The sequence below is a fragment of the Acomys minous genome (genome assembly GCF_964271855.1).
Source record: "Acomys minous genome assembly, chromosome: 13".
Lineage (NCBI taxonomy): Eukaryota > Metazoa > Chordata > Mammalia > Rodentia > Muridae > Acomys > Acomys minous.
Genome location: NC_140495.1, coordinates 48,631,127 through 48,651,085, shown reverse-complemented (window position 1 = coordinate 48,651,085; position 19,959 = coordinate 48,631,127). Strand labels below are relative to the sequence as shown.

Genomic DNA, 19,959 nt, shown 5'->3' with positions numbered 1-19,959 from the left:
AATTTAACTTGACCGTCTTTTATTACATCCGTGTGTGTGTGTGTGTGTGCGCGCGCGCCCAATGGTTTGAATCAGGCTTGCTTACAGGAAGGGCTACTGGTGTCATAAAACAGACCAGGTGGGCTTGGAGTGGGGAAGGCGGGAAGGCTCTATTCTAGAAACAGGTGACCTTGCCTTAGACCCATGAAACAATGCATGGTGACCAGTACCAAACTCACCAGCCACATCTTGACCCATTTTCTCTGCAGCATCATAGGACTTTCTTTACATTACAAATCTTCTGTGGGCAGTACAGGGGACCAAGCCCAGAGCCTTATAGGTATTAAGTGAACATCCCCCATCTATACAAACAAATGCATCCACTGGGACTGTTTTGTGTTCTATTTGCTAAACAGGCTTTTGGGGTTTTTTTGTTTTGTTTTTTGTTTTTTGTTTTGTTTTGTTTTGTTTTTTAGTCACTAATAATCTCTTCTTATACTCATGCTGACTCTACAATAAAAAAATAAAATAAAATAAAATAAAAATAAATTCTGCCGGGTGTGGTGGTGCACGCCTTTAATCCCAGCACTCGGGAGGCAGATAACTGTGAGTTTGAGGCCAGCCTGGTCTATAAAGTGAGTCCAGGACAGTCAGGGATTCACAGAGAAATCCTGTCTCAAAAAATCAAAAATAAAAATAAAAGTAAAAATAAAAACTAATAAAAATCTTCTGATATTCATTAATGAGAAGCTCCTTTTAAGAGTCCTTTGCCACAGTTGCTACAATCAACATTAGTTACATTTCAGTTTTTGAATATGGCCACCATGGTTTATTCCAACCCCAGCTCCATCCACAATTCACATTTCTTTGACAATAAACCTCCACCTGACTTTTACTCAGAATGATGACATTTCTCAGCTGGGTGCCTTAAGCAAATGTAGATTTCCTACCTGATCAAAGCATAAACACTGAATGAATGAATGAATGAATGAATGAATGAATGAATCTAAAGAGAGCTGTTCTCCACTTGCAGGCACCAGGCCTGGTGTCAGATCCTAAGACACATCACAGACACATTTGCTGCATCAGGCAGCCCCACCAAGGGCTTACATAATTTGGAAGCAACTGCTGATCAATTGCCAGGATGCAACATTGTAGCACTTTGGCAAAGAAAAGTGGTGTTTTGGAGTGGAAGTAAGACTTTCTGAAAAGGCTGCTAAGTGATGCTAATCGCTTTAGTTAGTGAGATCAATGGGTATGTGTGTGGGAACAAAGACTCAACTCCTGGCAGAGCTCAAAACACATACCAGATGGCCTCTCTCTGGGCCATCACACATGAGCATCGAGCATGATCAGTCACGTAAGGCTGGTGCATGTGTCCCCGCCTCTCCACTCTAACTCCCATAGGGTATCCTGGCTTCCAAGGAAAGGCTGCCAGACCATGGTAAATCTTACTGTGGCTTCTTCTCCCAGGACAATGATGCCCAAGCACTCAGCATGATACCTGGCATCAAGGTTCAGGTGGCTCCATTTGATTTGTATGGATAATTCTGCTTTGCCATATTTATTTAAAATAGCAACTAAGAGGCAGGTGGAAAGCTGGTGAGCCTCATTGCACCTCTGAGCAAATCCAGGAAATAAAAAGTGAGCCATAAACCAAAAAGTAATTTCCCCTGGGTGTGATGCCCTGACTGTCAGAGGGGAGCCACTGCCAGGCTAATAACGAACAAGTTAATACTTCAAATGACCCTACACTCACTCCTAAAGGACATGGCGGAAGGGCCAGTGGGGAGGCAGGATTTCGTGGGGGAATACCCACACTAGACCCTCCATGGAGGCTGGAGAGTTGACTCAATCAGTGCCGTGCCTGCCACACAAGCAAGAGGGCCTGAGTTTAACTCTCAGAACCTACATTTAAAAAATAAAAACCTGGGGCTGAGGATGGCCTAGGCTTGTAATCCAGTGCTGGGGAGGCCGTGGCAAATCTCTGGAGTTTGCTGGCCAGAATTGATGAATCCCAAGCCAGAGAAAGACCCCTGAGTTAGAAAGAAAGAAAGAAAGAAAGAAAGAAAGAAAGAAAGAAAGGTGGGTGGTACCTGGGGAACCACACCCAAGGCTCGCTGGCCTCCACATGTATGCACACCTACATACACACATGACACAGACACAGACACAGACACACAGAGAGAGAGAGAGAGGGAGAGAGCTGCCATTAAAGTTAAAAAACTAAAGCTGGGCATGGTGATACAAGCCTTTAATCCCAGCCCTCTAGAAGCAAGAGGCAGAGGTAGGTGGATCACTGTGAGTTCGAGGCCAGCTTGGTCTACAAAGTAAGTCTAGGACAGCCAAGGGAAACCCTGTCAGTGGAGACACACAATAAACCTGCTGGCCATCCCCGACATACCTCTACCTTAACCTGCACCCAAGCCAAAACACCCAAGGGAGAAAAAAAAAATTTCCTAAAGTCATACAGAGTCATCTCAGATTTCTGACTTGTTGCAAGCAGTACAAGGGTCATCTCAGTTTGGAGAAGCTGTTCAAACATAGGACATCCCTACACTGTGCCTGCCTGAGCACTGCCACTAAGCCCCGCACCAAGAGCCACGAGGGAGGGGACATCCCGCAGTAATCCAGCAGGAGACAAGCCTGTCTACACTATGTGGCCTGGCCTGGATTTGTGGCCTGTACTTTCTTTCCTTCCTTGTTCCTCTGTGCCTCTCTCCTTCTCTCCCTCTCTCCCTCCTCCGTCCCTCTATCCCTTCTCCCCTTCCTTCTTTCATCTGGGTCTTATGCAGCTCAGGATGGGCTGGAACTCACTCCATGGCTAAGACTGACCTTGATTCTCCTGCCTGTTAGGATTACAGGTGTGCCCCATCACGCTTTAAGGGGTACAGAGGGTGGAACCTGGGGCTTCATGCATGCCAGGCAAGCACTCTATCACCTCAGCTACCTCCTCAGCCCATGGCTTTAACTGTCAGTACTTCCTTCTCCTGGAAAAAGCCCGCTCTCTCCCCAGGGCTCACCTACCGGAGCAGCCTCCAACTCTTGCCAGGAGTCAGCCCTCAGCTCTGTGGAGCAGAGGCCAGGCAACAGTGGCTCCTCTGTCAGGCCAATTCTATCCCCTAAAACCACACTTTAAGCTTTTCCAGACATGTTTTATTGTCCCAACATGCCAGACAGGAGACAAGGTCCCTCCTTTATATCGCTCAGGACAGACCCTTGTAGCACCCGCATGGGTCATTATTTTCACCGCCTAAGAGGTGTACAAGGTCTGACGGGTTGGTCATTTCCTCCAAGGCCTCACACTCAAGCCTGAGGCAGCCTTAGGACTCCCACACAAAGTTCCAGCTTGACTGAGCTTGTCTTTGGGTCTTCCCACGTTCCTACCTCCCATAACATGTCTGGTGTAATTATCCTGACCTGGTCACTGGAGGGGTGTGGACCAGTGCACATCCGTGCATCCCACTCTGTACCTCTATGACAGCATCCCACCTGGGAAAGCTTAGTGGGAATGTCACACGGCCACTTCTCATCCCTGAAGCACCTGCCCCCAGGCCTAACCTCATCTTTAGCTCTGGACTCTCCCATGTCAAGGCTGCCTCTGGCTGGGCCTTCATTAAATTACATCTGGCAGTGAACGTTTAAATGCACACATGCATGCAGGTGAAAAGTACATGGGGAAAGAACCACTCACATCTCCTTTCAGAACAAGAATGTGTCTCCACTGGCCTCCAAATCCTCTCTTCTCTCGTGTAGAACTTAGGGTCTGCTCTGGGTCACTTCCTGCTCTGGGCCCCAGAATTGGTATACGTAATATACCAATTTATTGTCCACAGATGTCTAGGCAAGGAAGTGTCACTGGTCGCCATGTTTTTCAGTAAGAGAAACTTAAATCAGTAATCTAAACAAGTCAAAGTTTCAACAACAGAAGTTTCAGTCATATAAACAAAACAGTATCTCTTGATACTTTAACCTCTTGGATGTGAATAGACTTAAATTTCACCATGTACTCGTTGGTTCAGTTTTGGTGCTAAGAACTGAGTCCAGGATTTTGTGAAGGTGAAGGCTAGGCTTGCCTGTATCATAGAACTACACCCCCAGCCCCAACAACATGGTAAAATTTAAGAACCTACTCTGTCTTTATTTTGTTAAAAAATACCTGTTGTAGTTTGAATGATGTCCCTCATAGGCTCCTGTATTTGAACACTTGTTACTTGTTCCCCAGCTGAGGACAGTGCTTGAGTAGGTAATGGAACTCTTAGAAGGTGCACTTTGCTGGAGGAAGTATGTCTCTGGTGGCAAGCTTTAGCTGTTGCCGCTTCCGCTTCCTGATTCTCTCCTTTCCCTCTCTCTGCCTCCTGTATACAGATGGATGTGATGAGCAGCTTCTTGCTCCCGCAGCCACGCCTTCCCTGCTGTGAGAACTCTATCCCTCTGGGACCATGAGCTAAAATAAAGCTTTTCTTCCCTAGGTGCTTTTGACCACAGCATTGTGACCTTCTCACAACAGAGAAGGAATTCATACAAGAGCTTCTCCCAAATATTTCCCTCTGTGTCCCTGTCTTCTGCTAACCTGCAACACTGACTCATTCCTTCAAGTTACATCATACAGGGAAGGAAAAATCTAAATAATCTCAAAACCGGTTAGTATTCACTAATATAAAAACTACTTTTTTATATTACTATAAAAACAAAAACTAAACATTAAATACAAATATGAATACAAAGCCAAGATAACTCTATACCAACGCTGGCCTGGGCAGCAGAAGGCTGTATTACAGTGAGTAAGAAGGACTCGCAAAGCCTTTGACTCTGCAATGGTCTCACATAAGCTACTCTGTGCAGTGGCTGCTGCCCTTCTGTTTGCTTGTTTTGTGTGTGTGTGAGTGTGTGTGTGTGTGTGTGTGAGAGAGAGAGAGAGAGAGAGAGAGAGAGAGAGAGAGAGAGAGAGAGAGAGAGAAGGCACCATGGATGGATATGTGGAAACCAGAGAACAGCCTCGGGTGTTGGCCTTGACCATTCTCACTGAGACAGTGTTTCTTTGTTGCTCACTACTGTCAAAGTCAGGCTAGCTGGGCAGTACGCCTGAGGGGATTCTCTTGTTTCTGCCTCCCAACTTTCATTACTTTTTCTTAATTAATTTATTTCTTTTTATTTATTTACTTATTTTTGAGACAGGGTCTTACTAGGTAGTCATGACTCGCCAGAGGCTCAATGAGATGGTTGAGCCAAGTCCCAGATAGAGTTGGGAGAGCCTCACAAAACCCCAGGGTTTACCAAAGTTAGAGGATACACCACAAAGACATAGGCACTACAGACAGCCAGGCCAGAGCTAGCAGAACTTGGGAGCAGGTGAAGGCAAAGCTGCAGTGTCCTGCTGCACAGTGTGCTCAGCAGCCAGTCAAAGCATCACCTGGAAGTGTATTGGAAACACTGGACGTGGGTAGACTGCTTGCCTGGCATACTGGAGGCCACAGGTTTGATCCTCAGAGCTGCACAAACTAGATGTGGTGATACAGGTCTGTAACACCAGCACTTAGGACCCTTGGGAAGTAGAGTCAGGAGGGTCAGAACTTCAAGGTTATCCTTAGCTACAGACTGAGTTTGAGGTCAGCCTGGAGTACATGTGAGTTTGTCTCAAAAGAAAAAAGAAGAGCTAGGCGCAATGGCGCATGCCTTTTATCCCAGCACTCGGGAGGCTGAGGCAGGTGGATCGCTGTGAGTTTGAGGCCACCCTGGTCTACAAAGCGAGCCAGGACAGCAAAGGCTATACAGAGAAACCCTGTCTCAAAAAAAAAAAAAAAAAAAAGGAAAGCTGACCCATAAGACAGCAACCTTCCTTGCCCACAGTCTCTCCCTCCACCCCATGATGAAACCTCTGTCAGACCTTGTCTCCTACCCCCAACCTGCAGCTACAAACACCAGACGTAACCTGGTGCCCACGAGCAAAGAAGTGAGTAGGACCAGTATTAACTGGATGGAGTGAGACTTCCTTTCCTTCTCCTGGCAGTTGACTGCTGTGCTGAATGGCTGCCAAACTTCTAAGGGTATAGCAAGATCCGCTACTGGGTATGGTGGGGGTTAACAAAGGACGACAATGTCAGCACAGGGAAATACCTCTGTGCCTTGGGAGTGCCAGGAAAGACATCACTGAGGTAAAATAAACATGGGAAACAAAGTCGCTCCTTGTCTCTCGCCTCTGCAGAACCCACTGCCCATCCTCCTCCTCATCCCATATCCTGGAGCTGGATGACACTCTACAAAGAGAAAAGTGTCCAGAGGCTAAGGCGCCTGAGCTTCCTCGTAGATGAGCCAATGTCAAGCTCCCAGCTCCACGTTTAGGGATACTCTTCTCCATCCTGTCATGATGTCTCTCACACCAGTCATGTAACCATAGCAACCTTAGTCAAACCTCCACCCTCTCCCCCTAACATGGGGTCCCTCTCATCACAACAACCAACAGGATGAAATTCTTCAGAATGAGATAACAGTGAAATTAACTCTTAAATGCACTCACTGTGAACCCTGGTGTCTTTGCTCTGAACATTAACCCACTCAGGACTGCAACATCCAAAACAGTCCACTGGTCATTAACCCAGGTGGAACATTAACCAGCACCTCAGACTGGGAGGCTGATGTGCGCAGAAACCTGAAGAAGGACAAAGGCATATAAATGCCTGTGCTGCTCGCACTCCCTCCCTCCCTCCCTCCCTCCCTCCCTCTCTCTCTCTCTCTCTCTCACACACACACACACACACACACATACACACACAAGGGTTAATTTATACATGTTGGCTTTTTGTGTGTGTATGAAAACCAAAGTTTCTTCTTTTCTCTCTGGCACGTCTCTCTGATGGTGACCTCCTGACCTCAGCTGTAGAAACCATGCCACGGGGTCTTAAACTAATGTGCCTCATGCCCTGACTTTTCTGGCAGCGGCCGGAAGCAGACACTCTTACCAAAACAGGTGTCAAGCTGTGAAACAGAGCAGGCGATGTTTTTAAAAACCCGCAATCACTGCAAAGAAAGGAAAAGGGAGAGGAAAAAAAAAACTGAAGAGGGAAAGAAAAAAACACAAAAGGAGACAAAGAAAGGAAATCCCTGTTTGGTAGTTATTGGTTTAAAAAAAGTTGAGGCTGGAAAGACTGTACTGTGGTTAAAGCATTGGCTGCTCTTGCAGAGGACCCAGGTTCAGTTCCCAAGCACCCACATGGTAGCTCACACCCATCTGTAACTCCAGTTCCAGGGGATCCGACAGCCTCTTCTGATCTCTGTGAGCTCTAGAAACATACACACTGTATACACATGCAGGCAGACAAAACTCATACAGATAAAACAGAATAAATAAATCTTTTAAGAACTTAAGTCACATGTGCCTGGGGAGGTGACACAGTCTCTAAAGGGCTTGCCTTGACAGTGTGAGGACCCGAGATTGATCCCAAGAACCCACACGTGTAAAAATAAAGAAAAACAAACAGGTGTGGGCATACATTCACAATCCTAGTGCTGGGGAAATAGAAGCCAGATGGTCCCTCAATGGCCAGACAGCCTAGCATAGTGGGAGTTCCAGGCCAATGAGTGACCCAGTCTCAAATACCAAGGTGACAGTACCTGAGGAACGGCAGCTGAGGTCAACCTCTGGCCTCCTCATACATAGACATTCATGTGCATACACATGCATATGGATATACATAAAAGACTGAAATAACATCACGGAAAAGGGGAAGGGGTGCAGTTTGCAAAGTTAACACCAGATCTGTGAGACTAAAAACCAAATAATTATGCCTGCTGGAGCTGGTCCAGTCATTTCTCACAGAGGGGCATGTTGACAACTCTGGAATCATGATACAGGTACACTAACACGGAATGCTAAAGTCAATGGCTGTTAAGTAGCAGCCTCTTGTGTCTCACTGTGGGGAGAGGAGGGGACCTATGTGCAATGAGAGAAGGCCCGATGATCCATAATGTGAACGGTTAGAGTTGGAGCCATAAATAGGAACTCATTTGTGCCTGCTACACAGATTGCTACATGTGGAAATATTTAAATATGTCTACATACAAGGGTCAGTGTACACATACATACACACACACACACACACACACACACTCGCACGCACGTGTGAGTCTTTATTCTTTTCAGCTGATAGAGCCCCATAAGCAGCAGTCCCACCCCACCTCTAAGTATGAAAGAGCAACCTCATTGCAATATCTCAGTGTCTAATGCCAATGAAGTCTCCATAGAAGGATCCACAGCTCACTGACAAAGTGGCTGGTTCTAAGTCAGGGAGTGTGGAGCATCATGTAGAATCAGACATTAAAGAAGAGCTTAGAATGACAATGGTAATGATGACCACGGACAAAGGGATTATGCCACTGGAGGAGTGGAGTCAACTGAAAGAGCCCAATGATCACAGCTAGAATAAATTAGGTGGTACTGGATTGTCACCCAATGTATGTTTCTATTTTCTAAGATTTAGTGTGTGTGTGTGTGTGTGTGTGTGTGTGTGTGTGCATGTGTGTGTGTCTGTGTGTGTGTCTGTGTGTCCACAGAGACTAGAAGGCGGCTTCGGATCCTCTGGACCTAGAGTGACAGCCAGTTGTGAACTGCCTGATGTGGGGGCTGGGAACCAAACTCAGCTGCTCCCCAAGAGCAATAAGAGCTTCTAACTATGAGCTGTCTCCCCAGCCCTGAGAAGTTTAAATTTTTTATAAGCTCACATTTAGGTGAGCACATGAGTGGATATGTACACGGGGAAGATACCGACACATTTGCCATGCAGACTCCTCTGACATCCATTCTGACCCACTGCCTCCCCTAAGGGCCAGAGTATAATTCCTCACACACTATCTTTAAAGAAACTGCAGCCTGGAAAGAGGAGGAAACAGAGTAATGCACATGAAACACTGTGAAAAGCACCACCTCCACCTGGGTGGTGATCAATCAAGACCAGCATCGAACACGGTCAGTCACGTTGCTAACAGGAACTGTGATGAGAATGACACTTTGTCATCTTCTGGCCTGAGCCCATAACCCCAGCCTAATTATGAGAAAAATACAAGACAAATTTTACCAGAGGTCCAAGCGATCAGGTGTCTCGCTGGGACTCCTAAAAAGGCCAGCAAAAAAGAAGGGATATCCTAAGAACTATGACAGGCAAGAGGAGTCTAGGGAGAGTGACAACTACACAGGGCATCGTTTAGTACTAAACTAAAAAACTAAAGAAATATAAATTCAGCATGCTCGTCAGTGCACCATTCACCAATATATGTCAATTGGAGTGAACTAAGCTGAGTGGTGTTAGACCTAGGGTTGTAGCTCAGTTGGTAGCATGTTTGCCTAGCATACGTAAATCCCTGAGTTTGATACCCAGCATTGATAGCGCAGGTGTGGTGCACACCTGTAATCCCAACACAGAAGTCATCCTCATCCATATATGGAGCGCAAGCCTGGGCTACGTGAAAGGCTGCTAAATAAATAAATAGTGTTGATGATGGAGCGACTGAGTGAAGGGTTCACAGGGGAACTTCCTATGCAATCTTCATTATTTCCTTATAAATGTAAAATAGTTTTCTTTAAATATTTAAAACAAAGCAAAGGCCAAGCAGCTGGGGTCAGTGTGGTCACTCTAAGACTTGGCACTCTCAATTCCTGATTTGCCCTACGCCTTGGGTCTGTTAGGCGACTGGAAGAGGGTCACTGGTGCCCTTTCTTCAGCAGGTTACTAGCCACATCTCTAAACACTCTTTCTGGATTATAGCTTACCCAGAAAGGATGAAGTAAATGGGCCTCATGGACACACCACTACACAGAACACTACATCCCAAGGGCTAGACAATGGCTCTGCCCTGAGAAGTGTGGATCTGATCTGTGAGGTGATAATCCACAATCCTGGACAATTTCCCACCAGCCAACTGATATAACTATGCTTTGGCAATACTGCCAACCTGTGCCTCACAGACAGGATGAACAGGAAGAGAGGGACCAACACAGAGATGCACCTTCCCCAAGTAGAGAACTTTTGAGCAAAACACACAGTGGGCCAGGAACCAAACTCCATACACCAACGTCGCTTCCACATGTTGGTCTCAGAGTCAAGGAGCCCATGTTTCCAATGGAGAAACGGTCGTTGAATGGAAAATGAAAGAGGTGATTCAGTCACAGAGCAGAGGCAAGGGAAACCAAGCAGGAGTAAAATGGAGAATGTATGTAGAGCAAGGAAGGAGAAAGATGGTGAATTACATGCAGGAGACATTTGTTAAGCCTGTGTGACCACAGGAAGCCTAATGACAGGAAGTGTTGATGGGGGTGTAACTGGACTGAGTACAAGAGGCGACCATGTTCAAACACTCTTTAATAAGCACTTTTTATGCCCTGGCTTCCCTGACCCAGTATATGACATCTCCTTTCCTCCTCAAAGGCCCCTTGCTAGCTCCTCCTCTCTTGTGATGATTTCCTGTTTCGTTGCCTCAGCATCACTGAGGGTGTCTCTGCCTCAGGCCACTTGAATAGTCACCTATTAAAATAAAAGCACCTACCATCATCAATTCCCCACAGCTCTGGCCACCTCCACCCCTGTCAGGGTATAAACCGATGGCTTCAAAGCCTCAAACCACCCAGCTGAACACAAAATCTGTCACCCAGCAACGCAGGTCCCCCCAGCACCTACCGAGCTCCTAGGGCTTGCTTTCTAGCATCCTCACTCCTCATAGTAACAGTAGTTCTTTCTGTCTGTCTTTTGTTTATTTATTTGTTTTGTTTTGTTGAGACAGAGTTTCTCTGTATAGCCTTGGCTGTCCTGGAACTCACTCTGTAGACCAGGCTAGCCTTGAAATCACCTGCCTTTGCCTCCTGAGTGCTAGGATTAAAGGCGTGCACCACCACCACCACCAAAAAAACAAAAAACAAAAAACCATGCAACAGACATTACAAGGTTTTGAACTCAGTGGATGAGAGAGTCCCACCAATCTAAGACCTCCTCCTCCAAAAGAAAAATATGGGACATTTCAGTTTTGAGTGACCAGCGCAGAGATTTACTCCTGAACCACTTTACCGCACAGGTGTCTGATGTTAACACACCAGTAATTATCACTAGTTAGTAATGGTTACTAGTATAGTCATAAACCATACTGATCATTCACCATGTGTGGTGGTACTAAACAGTATATATCTGTAATATTTTTCCATGACCTACCAGCAGACATCATGTAATTTACCACCATTTTGGAGATGAAGCAAAATGGTTCAACCACTTGCCCATCCTCACCTAGCAGCTATAACAGAACCAAAGGTCACATGGACCTGCCTGCCTCCAAAGCTCAGGCCGCACAACAGGCAAAGGCAGATTGGTGCTGCCCAACATCCTGATTCCAGGAGGGGCCCTCTAAAGCTACACAATCAACAAACAGCCAAATGAGCTTTTGATACTCAACTGTAGTGTAGGTTGGAGGAGGAGAGACCTTGAAGGACAGGAGTGGGGTGGTGGTGCTTGTGGAAAACTTGCCAGGAAACCAGCCATTGGGCATATACCAAAGATGAGTACACACCCAGAAGTGTTGATGAGACAAGTTCCCAGGCCACCTGGACCCCATGTGGACCTGGGAGTCTTTCTGGTGTATTTCAGATTCACAGAAGATAGGAGGAGGAAGCTATAGGCAAGGAGGCCCCTTGAAGAGCAAGACGGGGATTAAGAGAAAGCTGGTTTAGCTGAGACAGACAGCCGACTATGGAGAATCATGCAGAACCTTAAGGGGAAAATGAGAACGTTCCTGAGGATGGTGAAGAAGTGGAGAGTTGTGGTCCCAAGCACACTGGAGACACACAGAGGCATCTCACACAAAGACAGAAGCACCTCCACCTCTGGAAGCAACAGGATCTTAGGCAAGTCAGCACTCTAACCTTTTTTTCCCATAAGGAGAGGGGGGGCTGTGGCTATAGCTCAGCTGGTAGAGTACTTGCTCAGGATACCTGAAGTTCTGAGTTCAATGCCCAGATCCCCATAAATTGGGCATCATAATGCACTCCTGTAATCCTAGCACTCGTGGGGTGAAGACAGGAGGAAGCGAAGTTCACAAGCTCAAAGCCAGCCTGAGGATAGATGAGAACTCCACCTCAAAATAAAACTTACAAAGAGAAAAAAGAAAAGAAAGAAAACAGTGGGCCCAACCATTGGACATACACCAAAGGTGTACACACTAAACAATGAGGATAAGCCAAGTTCCCTGGGTGCCTGGATCCTGTGTGGACCTGGGAGCATCTGAAATTCCTAGCAGATGGGAAAGGGGAACACTTGGCTTCTCTTACATTACAACATAGGAGCTTGGTTGGTCTTCATGTTGGTCTCCCAAGAAACCCAAGTAAACTGAGAACAGGATGGCCACTTCATGAGGCCACTATGAGATGGAATGAGGTCATGAATAAGGAAGCACTTTTTTTTTTTGTGAAATACTTTTTTTTTCTATTTCTTTTCTCCTTTATTAATTTATTCTTGTTACATCTCAATGGTTATCCCATCCCTTGTATCCTCCCATTCTTCCCTCCCTCCCATTTTCTCCTTATTCCCCTCCCCTATGACTGTTCCTGAGGGAGATTACCTCCCCCTGTATATGTTCATAGGGTATCAAGTCTCTTCTTGGTAACCTGCTGTCCTTCCTCTGACTGCCACCAGGTCTCCCCCTCCAGGGGACATGGTCAAAGGTGAGGCACCAGAGTATGTGAGAAAGTCATATCCCACTCTCCACTCTACTTTGGAGAATGTTCTGTCCATTGGCTAGATCTGGGTAGGGGTTTAAAGTTTACCGCCTGTATTGTCCTTGGCTGGTGCCTTAGTTTGAGCGGGACCCCTGAACCCAAATCTGCCTATCATAATGTTCTACTTGTAGGCTTCTAGGATCCTCTGGATCCTTCTACTTTGCCATTCTCCCATGCTTCTCTCATCTAGAGTCCCACTAGAATGTCCTCCCCTCTGTCTCAGTTTCCTGGTAAGTGAAGGCTTTCGTGGGACATGCCCCTTGGGCTAATATGCAGATATAAGTGAGTATATACCATTTGAGTCTTTGTGCTTCTGGCTTAACTTACTCTTTATGATAATTTCTAGCTCAATCCACTTATCCACAAATTTTGGGAATTCTTTGTTTTTAATAGCTGAATAGTATTCCATAGTGTATATGTACCACAGTTTCTTTATCCATTCTTCTATTGAGGGACACTTAGGCTGTTTCCATGTTCTGGCTATTATGAATAAGGCTGCTATGAACACGGTTGAGAAAATTTTCTTGTTGTGTGCTGGAGCATCTTCTGGGTATATTCCAAGGAGTGGAATAGCTGGGTCTTGAGGAAGCACTATTCCCATTTTTCTGAGATAGCACCAGATAGATTTCCAAAGTGGCTGTACTAGTTTGTATTCCCATCAGCAATGAAGGAGTGTTCCTCTCTCCCCACATCCTCGCCAGCATGTAGTGTCACTTGAATTTTTGATCTTAGCCATTCTGATGGGTGTAAGATGGAATCTCAGAGTTGTTTTGATTTGCATTTCCCTGATGATTAAGGAGGTTGAGCATTTCTTTAAGTGTTTCTCAGCCATTTGATATTCCTCTGTTGAGAATTCTCTGTTTAGTTCCAAGCCCCATTTCTCAATTGGGTTATTTGGTTTGGTGGTGTTTAATTTCTTGAGTTCTTTATATATTTTGGATATTAGACCTTTGTCAGATGTAGGGTTGGTGAAGATCTTTTCCCAGTCTGCAGGCTGTTGCTTTGTTCTCTTGACAGTGCCTTACAGAAGCTTCTCAGCCTCATGAGGTCCCATTTATTAATTGTTGACATTAATGTCTGGGCTGTTGGTGTTCTGTTCAGGAAGTTGTCTCCTGTGCCAATATGTTCCAGGCTCTTCCCTACTTTTTCTTCTAAGTGACTTAGTGTCTCTGGTTTTATGTTGAGGTCTTTAATCCACTTGGATTTGAGTTTTGTACAAGGTGACAAATATGGGTCCAGTTGCATTTTTTTACACATAGACATCCAGTTAGACCAGCACCATTTGTTGAAGATGCTATCCCTTTTCCATCAAATGGATTTGACTTCTTTGTCAAAAATCAAGTGACCATATGTGGGGGGGGGGGGGGGAGATTAAGCTTTGTCACAGGTGGAAGCAGTCTTAGCAGGCTTTACCCTTGGGGCAAGCCATGAATACCTTGTGACAGACTGTTTGGAGCCTTCCTGGGCTTGGTATTCAGGAAGCCGACCTGGGAACCCCACCATGGCTATTGTTTTCCTAATTGACCCTCGAAGGGAGAAGGAGACCGCCCTTTGCTTGTGACTGGGAAGGTGGGGAAAAAGAAAAAACAACAGATGAAGGCGAGCAGGGCGCGGAGAGAGCAAGGGACCGGACCAGCTCGTGGGACAGAGACACCTAAGGACCCGTCCTGAAAAACGGATTCCAGAAGGTTTACTCTTCTGTCCCTTTAACCTTTTTTTTCCTTCTTGTATATGCTAGTTGAGTTGTTTAATAAAGTTTAATTGTTAATAAACAGAGCCAACATGTGTGGATTCATATCTGGGTCTTCGATTCGATTCCACTGATCAACCAGCCTGTTGCTGTGCCAGTACCATGCTGTTTTAATTACTATTGCTTTATAGTACAGTTTGAGATCAGGCATGGAGATTCCTCTGGAGCACCTTATATTGTACAAGATTGTTTTAGCTATTTTGGGTTTTTTGTTTTTCCATATGAAGCTCAGAATTGAACTTTCAATGTCTTTAAAAAATTGTGTAGGTATTTTGATAGGGATTGCATTGAATCTGTAGATTGCTTTTGGTAGGATGGCCATTTTTATTATGTTAATTCTCCCGATCCATGAGCAAGGAAGATCATTCCATCTTCTCATGTCATCTTCAATCTCTTTCTTTAGAGTTTTGAAATTTTTTTCAAACAAGTCCTTCACTAGCTTAGTTAGAGTAACTCCTAAGTACTTTATATTGCTTGTGGCTAATGTGAAGGGTGTAGTTTTCCTAATTTCTTCCTCTGCAAGCTTGTCGTTTGTGTATAGGAAGGCTACAGACTTTTTTGAGTTAATTTTTTATCCAGCCAATTTGCTGAAGATGTTTATCAGCTGTAGGAGTTCTCTGGTGGAATTTTGAGGGTCACTTATGTAGACTATCATATCATCTGCAAATAGGGATAATTTGACTTCCTCCTTTCCCATTTGAATACCCTTGATCTCCTTTTGTTGTCTTATTGCTCTAGCTAGAACTTCGAGTACTATATTGAAGAGATATGGAGAGAGTGGGCAGCCTTGCCTTGTTCCTGATTAAGGAAGCACTTTATCAACTGTCATACATGACGAAAACAAGAAGCACCAAGCCTGTAATCCTGTAGTCATTGTCAGTCCAGTCTCCGCTATTCCTCTCTCTCACTCCCCCCTCTCTTCCTCCCTCCATCGTCTTTCCCTCCCTCCTTCCCTCCCCTCTTTCCTCTCTCTCTCCCCCTCTTTCTCTTTAGTCTCAGAGAACTGGTAGATTCAACACAGTGGATTCAGAGCAGGGATTCCAGGCTCCCTTTTCAGGGCAGGATGGTGAGGGACGCGCTTGGGCTCCCTGTCTTGGAGGACCGCCTGAGCCGGATTTCTGAAACACACCATCTGGTTTTCTTGGGGTCTTGGGTCTGTGGACAGTTATCAAGAACTCGCTCCCTTATCATCCTGGGTAATAGAGGAAGTTGGAAGGTAGGAACAGAAACTACCTTCAAAGTGGTCCAGAAGTGGCTGGGAATGGAGTTTTTTCCAACTTAATGGCTTAAAGTCATGTAGCTATTCTGGGGGGTAGCCTTACTTTTCTCTGCTCCTAGAAGCCACTTGAGCAAGTGGTTGGTCTCCTCCTCCATCTTCAAAGCTGGGAGAGAAACAGCTCCCTGACCTTGCTTCCATCACAAAGCCACCTCTTCTGGCTCCAACTCTCTAGCTTCCCTCCTCCCCTTTTGAAGGCCCTGGTGAATACATTGGGCTCACCTGGATGAGTCAGATTGTTCTCCCAGCTCAAAGGTATTCATGTAACTACACACTCTTTGCTTTACAAAGAATTGTCCAGGCCCAAGATGTGAGCATCTTTGAGGAGTCATTGTCCTCACAGGAGGAGAAGCAATCCTTGTTTTCGTGTGTGTGTGTGTGTGTGTGTGTGTGTGTGTGTGTGTTTTCCTATGTGAAATGGCACAGGGGAGCCAGGCATGGCAACACAGGCCTGTAAAGCCAGCACATGGGAAGCTGAGGCACAAGATCAACTGGAGATACATAGTAACACCTTGTCTCAAAGAACAAACAAACAAGTGTATACCAGATCATAGCGACAAAGTCATTAGTGATCATTGTCGAGGAGAGCTATGATTTCTGGAAACAGCAGGTCCAGATTTGGCAGGGCAGGAACACTAACAGTACCTTCTCCTCGAATCAAGAATTCCTTCGAAGGCATGGTGGCACAAGCCTTTAATCCCAACACTTGGTAGGCAGAGGCAGGTGGATTACTGAGCGTTCAAGGCCAGCCTGGTCTACAAAGCAAGTCCAGGACAGCCAAGATTAAAAACAAAGAAACCATGTCTCGAAAAACTAAAAAAAAAAGAATACCTTCAACCCAAGCCAGAGACTCATGTATCGGTCAAGCATGCAGCCTTCAAGGCACATCTGGAAGAGGGAAAGCCAAGACAGCAGTCTCAGGAGCCAGGTGGACCCTACTGGTCAGTGTCACTTATCCCCTCACTCCTGAAGGAAGGAGAGCCACTGCATAAGGCTCAGCATACAGGGCCTGGCTTAAGTAAAGATGATTTCAGAGGCACCAAGGGAAAGCACTGGTGCAGAGGAAGGAAATGAGACTAGGAAGAAATAAGCTCCCATCAGACACAAATGCCAGAGGGGCCACCATGTGCAAAGGAGATTAAACCTGTTCTGAGTGCTTCCTAGAGCAGGGACAATTCCATAAAGGCTTGTCTGACCTATACACCACAGGACAGCAATGAATGGACCTCAACATAAAATTCTAAACTTACTTAAAATGTTATGAGGGTCAGAGAGATGGCTTAGCAGTTAAGAGCGCTGGATGTTCTTTAGAGGAACTGGGTCTATTCCCACCACTCAAATGGAGGCTCTTGACCATCTATAACTCCAGTTCCAACACCCTCTCCTGGCTCTCACAGGCACTGAACATACATAGTATGTATGCATACTTACTGACAAAACACACACACACAGAGAGAAAATAAAAATAAATAAATCTCAAAAATTTTAAAACCATTATGAGCCGGGTGTGGTGGTGCACACCTTTAATCCCAGCACTCAGGAGGCAGAGGCAGGTGGATTGCTGTGCATTCAAGGCCAGCCTGGTCTACAAAGTGAGTCCAGGACAGCCAAGGCTAAATAGAGAAACCCTGTCTCGAAAAAACAAACAAACAAACCATTATGATTACTGGCTTCTGTTACTCAGTTGTACAGTTGGGAAAATATGAACTTTGTAGGTGACAATGTCCTGTCATAATATCAAAAAGTTGGACATACCTGTAAGAGAAGAAAGAAAGTGTTCTATCAGAAATACCCAAAGAGAAAACAGGTTATTTTTTGACGACTGAAAATGTCCATCGCTGAGCACATTTGAGATGGGAATCTAGTGTCAGTGAGGACAAGAATCTGAGACTTAGTAATTCCAACCCTGATCCCCTTATGTGTACAGGAAATACCCAGATAATCACACAACAGGGCTTGGGAACAGGAGGAGAGGCAGGACACTGAGGAGCAAGGAGCCTTCCAGCTGGGAGATTAACCTGCTGCCCCTGGGAGAAGGTGGTTTAGGCCACTGCCTATGGACCTCCAGCCTGGACCAGAGCATCAGTAATACTCTCAAGACTGACTTCAGGCCCATCACTGACACCTGTCTTGACAAGCTCTTGAACCGTCAGCAGCTGGTCGCCCTCCTAGAGGAAAGAAGTCAACACAAACCTGTCCTCAGAAGGAAACCAGGGTGTGTCGCACAAAAGTCTACACACACTATCTGAACAGTCAATGCTGATCAGGTGACTGAAAACAGGAGCCTAGCTGGAATTTTCCAAGAAGCATTTGATGCACTTGGCTTAGAAAACTTTTCAGAACTGGAAAAGCGGCAGGAAGTCACATGGGGTGCTTCAAAGTATTAAGAAACTACATACAGAAGTGAGCTAAAGGCCAATGAAATCACATGCACTTAAGGCCAGCATTTGGGAGACAGAGGCAATAGGATATCTGTGAGTTCGAAGCCAGCCTGGTCTACATGGAGAGTTCTAGGCCAGCCAGGGAAACGCAGTGAGACATGTCTCCCTGAGAGAGAAGGGGAAGAAATGTGGTGAGTCCTGGATAGAACATGGCAGAAACATCCCCATAGCTAACCTGCAAGTTCCCTGCCAATCAGGACAACTGAGTATTTTAATAGGTGGCATGGGGTGGGGGAGATTGGAATATTTTATATATGATGACTCACTTGTACTTCATATTACAGAAAGAAGTATGCATGCATACATTATTATCACCTTAGCGCACACACACTTTTAATGGTTGGTTTGCTGTTCTGAGTTAAAGCTTTCCCGGAGCACATCTCCCTGCAAGCCAACAAGGCTGGTACAAGCCAGTCCAAAAAGTGTCTAAGCCCAGCCAGCCACAGAATGAGAGGAGAGAGCAAAGGATGAGAGTGACAGTGAGAGAAAGACATCACAGTGTCAGAAGGGTGGCCAGCCACCTAACCAAGGAGAGGACTGAGCTCCAGAGTGACTGGCTGCTGTGGTCCACCCTCTTCTCCCTATACAAGCTGGCTGGAGACAGAAGGCAGCCTTCTAGGATGCTCCATCCCCAGACAGCTTGATGCAGGACTCTAGGTCCTGGAGAAAAGGAATCTACATTCCAAAAGAAGAGATTGACTTGGCTCTGTCAGCAGTCGTTCCTTAACATTCTACAGGCCAACTGATACTGAAAGCTTACTAATGCACCATTCAACTTGCTAGCAGTTTAATTTTTTAATTTATAATCTCTCTCTCTCTCCCTCTTCTCCCCTTCTCCTCTCTTCCTCTCTTTCTCTCCCTTTGCCCCTCCCCCACCCCGTGTGTGTGTGTGTGTGTGTGTGTGTGTGTGTGTGTGTGTGTGTGTGTGTGTGTGTGTTTATATGTGAGCCTTCAAAGGCCAGAAGAGGGCATCAGATCCCCCTCATCACACAAGCATGTTTAACTACATATATACATGCACACACATGCATATCACACACAAAAAGAAAAATGTATTTTTATCTCTCTTTTTTTTTTAAGATTTATTTATTATTATGTATACAGCACTCTGCCCACACATACACCTGCAGGCCAGAAGGGGGCATCAGATCACATTATAGATGGTTGTGAGCCACCATGTGGTTGCTGGGGATTGAACACATGACCTCCGGAAGACTAGTCAGTGCTCTTATCCTCTGAGCCATCTCTCCAGCCCCTGTATTTTTATCTCTTTAGCAAAAGCAGAAGGTAAAGCATAGGTGCATCTTGTTTAACACGGGTAGACGACAGCTCTGGACCATTCCACAATTCCTGCTTACCTGCGTCCACTACATCAGGCTGCCCTCCTGAACATGGTCCTCAAGCTGCAATCCGAAACCCCTCCTCTAAGCCATAGCACAGCTTACCTGAAGCAGAGAGCACTCACTCTCAGAGACCTGAGCCTTCTGTATCAAACACTTTCTTGGGCTGATGGCTGGCACCTCTAGTCTCCCAATAGGGAGGGAACCATAGCCACCAGCCAGGCCCAAAAATGACAAGTCTAAATGTAAAACACCACACAGGAAAGGCTCTCTGCAAAGAACTTTGGTTCACGACTCCTTCCTAGTTGTTTGGGTTTGCAAACCAAATGTGGTTTTTATTGGACCCATTTCTCTGCATTTTTCTCATAAGAAAAACAACTCCCTGATTAGTCTCCATTTAAAACACACAGCCACGCCTATGCTTT

The 19,959-nt window shown here is 45.7% G+C and overlaps 1 protein-coding gene across 3 annotated transcripts in view; it reads right to left on the bottom strand.

Moving 5' to 3' along the window:
• Positions 1-19,959, bottom strand: part of CGNL1 (cingulin like 1) — a 157,689-nt gene that overhangs the window by 113,181 nt on the left and 24,549 nt on the right. The window contains exon 1 of one of the 3 annotated variants that reach the window (XM_084752914.1): positions 8,900-8,918. The exons of the other annotated variants lie outside the window; for them this stretch is intronic. The gene's annotated coding sequence lies outside the window, so the exon portion shown is untranslated. Of the gene's footprint in view, positions 1-8,899; positions 8,919-19,959 lie in introns of those variants that run through there. 3 annotated transcript variants of the gene reach the window in all.